Source organism: Tachypleus tridentatus, chromosome 13 (assembly GCF_004210375.1).
Source record: "Tachypleus tridentatus isolate NWPU-2018 chromosome 13, ASM421037v1, whole genome shotgun sequence".
Classification (NCBI taxonomy): Eukaryota; Metazoa; Arthropoda; class Merostomata; order Xiphosura; family Limulidae; genus Tachypleus; species Tachypleus tridentatus.
The window spans coordinates 44,868,467-44,874,466 of record NC_134837.1 but is presented as its reverse complement, the minus strand read 5'-3'; positions in this window follow the sequence as shown (position 1 = coordinate 44,874,466).

The window sequence follows — 6,000 nt, the reverse complement described above, 5'->3', positions numbered from 1 at the left end:
CTTACAAAAATTCATTTATCATTGTTATACCTTGGTGGGACAGCGACAAGTCTTCGGATTTACAACGCCAAAATCAGGGGTTCAGTTCCGCTCGGCGGACACAAACCGATGCGGCTTTGCTCTAAGAAGACATAAACTTGCCATCGTTACCTCTTCCTAAGCATATTTGCAAAATTTAGATGAAAAATAATTAGTTTATATTCGTCTACCGAGTTCGTTATAACTTTAAAGATAACTCGGTCAATAACTTATCTTCAAGCCATTATATAAACTAATCATCAAAGAAAATGTCTGCTTTCAGTAGGTATATTTTCGTTTTAAAATAATGCTGAACTTTGACCCTAAATTGTAAAATCAGAAAAGACACCCAAATCGATAACTTTATTTGTTTGTCTTTTCATTGTCCTAAAGATACGAGTATTCACCTATTAGCTAACATGCAGTCTCCAAGATTCTCGTCTCTTTGCCGCAAAATCGCGTTCCACACTTTGAGGCCCTGAGTACGGTTTAAGAGAGATGGTCAAATGCCACTACTGGATTAAGTAGTCTAAGAATTGGAAGTTAGAGCTTTTCCTCTAGTCCTTTTGTTCAAAACTAGGGACAGCTAATGCTGATAACCTATGTGTAGTTTTGCACACAAAAAACTTCTCTAAAGGAAAAACACACGCTTTTTCGTATTTATTTTTATGTAGATTAGAGCTGTGCTGTTTTTCTATAGTCGTGCTACTCCTATATGAAAACAAATACATTGCCGAGCATGTTATGTTTTCACGAATTATCATGTTCTTCTATGTTGTAAAGTTATTATTTTGCATATTTAAAACTTAAAATATTAGAAGGTGATTAAAGTAAAATTCGGAAAACAAAAATATGTGAAACCAGTTTAATTTTGTATATCATTAACTTTCCTTAACATCATAAAACTAGAAAATCTACAAAAAGCATATAAAATTCCTTTCTCTCTCTCTCTTTTTTGCCATCAAACTGTTGTGTGATTTATGTCCTATTATACATTCAAGTGTAGGAAACTAGAAATACCTTGTGATATTTCTTTGAGTTTTCTTTTAAAAGTAGTATTCTAGCAGTTCATTTAAAAAGTTACAGTTTTACACTAAAAAGTCGAAACTTAAATAGAAAAACATATCGATAAACCTCAGCTACATTATAGAGAATACTGGTCTGCAATGTTAAAATTCAAGGCATTATAGCTAAGGCTTTCAATCATTACACAAGGAATCTTGGCTGTTTCTTACTTTGGCTTTCTGCAAAGTCAAATTTTATACTTGAACCACTAAATAAAAACAACTTTAGAGAACCGTTTTTCTTACACTAACCTTGATGTTTCAAACAAAGAGAACAAAAATGAAGAAACGTTTTTCAAAGTTTCTAGCTTTTTATTTCCTTACAATACTTTTGTTACATAATATGAATAACGTGTTTCATAAAAGAGATGGAAAATTACAAAAATGTATTTAAATTATATTATACAACTGGATGATTATATATATATTCTACAAATTTACGTTGAATTTATAAATGTACATTAGAATCTTATAAGACAAATTATCAACTTACAAAATGAGTATTTTTGAAGACAATAAGAGATCTTAAGTACAAAATTTTAAAAAGTTTAGTAACATTACATTAAGTTTAAATGGAATGAGGCATCATGACCCGACGGAAAATATGTTGCTTCAGAAATGTTTAAATCTGAAATATAAATTATGCACATGTATAATTATCATTAATTTTGATTTTTAAGTTGTTTATTGCCTAGGGAACATAAACGAGTTTTCCACTAATCTTTATATTCGTGAATTCTCATCCATTATAATACATCTAATTTTTCTTACAGAGGCTGGGAGACGCCTTGTTGCAGGTCTCTTTCTTGATAGTTCTGATGTCCCTAGTTAATCCATATACTTTTGTTTATCGATACAATTATGTACAGGGAAAAATCATCCATCTTTGAAAATTCTAAACTACAATCTTGATAACAGCATATCTTTATTATTCATGTGTATGACTATTCTCTATCAGAAAAAGCTCTTACATATCTTCTTCAAAATGCATACAATTTCAAGGCATCATTTTATCTACGACGTCAAATAATGCAGTTTTGATGAAAGTCCTTCCACAGCACATTCTATCGTTTGTGGCTGCCATATGACTTGCTAATTTACATAGAGAAAATTGTCTTATTATGGCAAACTCAACCGTATCTCTTAAAATAATGCTACAAAATGATTTTAAACAGCTCGGTTTCATTTATTGTATACATGGTAAATGAAAGTATAATATTGAGAATTCACTCAGTAGAACTTTGACCTATATTTTTATGACTCGCCTGTAGTCATTTCCTCACAAGGAGCCTATATCTTGCCATTCATTAATAAAACCAGATAAAACACAGTATATTTTGAAATAATTAATTTACACATTATAAAATTGGTTCTATCAGTTACCAGTTGGGCAAGCAAATTCAAGAGAAATCCAAATATTTATCTTATTTAGCAAATTATAATAATTTACAAAAATTATTGAACCGAAAATAAACTTTAAGAAAATGCTTCTTCCAATGACACAGCGGCATGTCTGTGGACTTACAATACTAGAATCCGGGTTTCGATACCCTTAGTGGGCAGAGCACAGATATCCCATTGTGTAGCTCTGTGCTTATTTACAAAACATATATAAGAAAATAAAATCCAGACTGAATCTTGTACTAAAATTTACACGATCTTTTTACCGTTATATATATGTAGAAAAATTTCCTCCACTTGACGATATTTGAAAGTAACAGATAAATAGGTTCCTTCAAAAGGGCGTTTTTGCATGGACTGCTACAAATGTACAACTACAAGAAAAATCAGTAATAGCTTCAATCCTTTGCGATTACAATCAAACACACGCCTTTTCATTGTGGTATTTCCGTCTTTCTTCATGAATTATAGTTAGTGTGATGTCGTTTCAATCTATTCAATGTCGATAAAGAACAAGTGTTTTTGCCAGAATGAGAGGTATATTACAATAATGCTTTCCTGAAAAACTGGACAGTAAAATAGAGACGACAAATTCGAAATTACAAGCAACATCTCAAGTGATCTTGAAAATACGTAATGGCAATCTGATTGAAATATCGTGTACCTTTACCTGGTATTATTATTATTGTTATACATATTTCTTTTTCATTCTCTCTTATCCGTAAAATGTTAATTTCAATGAATCACATCTAATTAACGCAAGTGTATTTTAACTGTCAAACGATATTTCGATGTACATTTTACAATTGTCCCCCAAAAAAGTCTTTCTGTTGTTTGTAAATATAAGCAGTTAATGAATTGTAAATAGATTCGTGACATTTTCAGTTAAAATAAAAACTTTTTCGTTCTGTGTTTTGTCAATCTGATTCCAAAAAGATGTGTTGACTCTCAATAGTGCTGTGCACTAAAGTATTTAGCTTTGTGTTACAAAAACAAATGAGTTTTTCTTGTGTTAATTATGTCAAATTTAGCATTAATGGCAGCTCCAACCAAAATTTTTCTTTCTTTTTCCTTATATTTATTTCTATTAACATATGAGTGCAAGGAATTTTACTTTCAAGGAATTAGTCTATCATCATTTTTGACATAACGTAATTAATGAAAAATAGACAAAATTATCATTTATTCACCTTTAGTTTATTGTTTCATAGATAGTTCACGATATTATTTATATTTTATGATAATCTCAAATAATCATAAGAACGTTTCTATTATAATTGAATGGAAGTTCAGGCTAAATATTTCCTGTAAAACTGAAGAATAATGTTTTTTTCTTTCACTGTAAAATTGGGTATGAATGTATTTAATTTCTCCATGTAAAAACATTAAAAATTGGGGTTTGTTTACTTATTGTCAAACTCATATTGTGAGTCTTTACTCACTGTAAAATGGAAGAGTAAGATTTTAACTCGGTTTCTTTGAAACTGAGTTTCTGCTTGTACATTAGTTTAGTGCGTGTCATTTCTCTTTAAAGCTGAGAAACAATTTATGATGTTCTTTTCAAGCAAGGTTGAGAAAGTGTTTCTACCTACATCAAAACTCACTAAATGAATCTTTTGCTCTTTCCAATTTAACCAGTAAATGCATTTTTCTATGACTGTAAAAAAAGAGACAAGTATTTGTATGCACAGTTCATACACCACTGCAAAATGTGCGCATGCTCCTGCTTTTAAAACTGGGAAACTATTTTTCTTTCCTTTCACAATATGGTTAAGTAAAACTGAGTATATAATTCTCATAAGCCTGAAAAAATGAATAAGTATTGTACATAACTGTTCTCTTTCTTGAAAACTGGAGAAAATTATGTCTGCTAGGTTCTTTTAAAACTAGATAAATTTATACTTCTTAATTCCTGTAAATATGAATGAGTTCCTGCTATCCAATAAAACTAGATACAAGCGTATCACTCTTTCATTCCGTAAAGTAAAGTATGTGACTTATCCTTTTTATTCGAAACATGAAAATCGAAACTAATTTATTTTGTCTTACAAAACTGGATAGGTCTTTTCCTCTCACCCTTCTTACAATACTGTGTTGTTGCGTGGTTCCTCCTTCCTTGCAAAACAAGAGAGATGTGATTTGTTCTCTTCCTTGATAAGCTTTTGTTCTATTTATATTTTCACTTAAATTATGGCTTTATATAGAAATGATTAGTTGCATTATTGTTTACTATGCAAGTTAATAAGTTGTAACGGCATAACAATCAGAGTTCAAAAGAAAAAAACACTTTATTCAGAGTAACACATATAAATAAATTCGAAACTTTTCTAAACATATTTAATAAACAACTGCCTACTCAGGACTTTACGCCAATATTAATAAACAATTTTTTCATAAATATTAATAAATCAGTAATAATGGAATCAGGAAAAAGAGCCATAAAGAAGAAACTTAATCTTCTCTCCAAGAAAAATAATAGAATAAATACGATATTCCAGTAATACCTTTCAATATAAATAACAATATCGAGTGACAAACAGCAATAACTATCTCATGACTCTCTCTCTCTCTCTTGGTAAAGCATCTGGTATGGTATTTACACACACACAGAGTAGGTCACGAGAGAGCACTTTATTTGATCATAAATTTACATACTCTTCTGCTACATTAATAGTATCTCTACGTCACCGCTTTGGAAGCTGGTTTCAGTTTCATTTCTTTGTAATTAAACACAGAACAACACTATGGGCTATCTATGTTTTAAACGCCACGGGTATAGAAACCATGTTTAACACAGACATGTCACTATGTCACTGTGGAAGAGGGCTTAATTTCATCAGACGCATATCTACTCAAAGTACAAATGATTATATAAAGGTGAGTTAATATTTTAATGTAAATTAAAATTCATAGGTAAACTAATCAATAAAAGGAAATAAAAAATGAACGATAAACACAACCATAAACATGAAAAAACAAATAGAATCTCACAAAATGTGTGACTCTTATCCCCTGGCCCGGCATGGCCAGGTGGTTAAGGTACTCGACTCGTAATCTGAGGGTTGAGGGTTCGAATCCCCGTCACACCAAACATGCTCACCCTTTCAGCCGTAGGGGTGTTATATAGTACAGTCAATCCCACTATTCGTTGGTAAAAGAGTAGCCCAAGAGGTGGAGGTGGGTGGTGATGACTAGCTGCCTTCCCTCTAGTATTACACTGCTAAATTAGGAACGGCTAGCGCAGATAGCCCTGGTGTAGCTTTGCGCGAAATTTAAGACCAATCAAACTTATCCCTTCATGAAAGTGGGTCGGAATGCAACGGCTTACTTCTTAAAACAGCGGGTAGATGTGAGCATAAACATTAACTACTGTTAAACAAACAGCGACAAACACAAGTGTCCAAACTAAGCTGTAAGCAATATTGATTTTCTAAAAATTTTGTTCAGTTGTATAGCTGTTCTCTTCCCATGAAAGTGAGTAAATAAGTAACTACTTGATCCTATGAACGAGGATAGA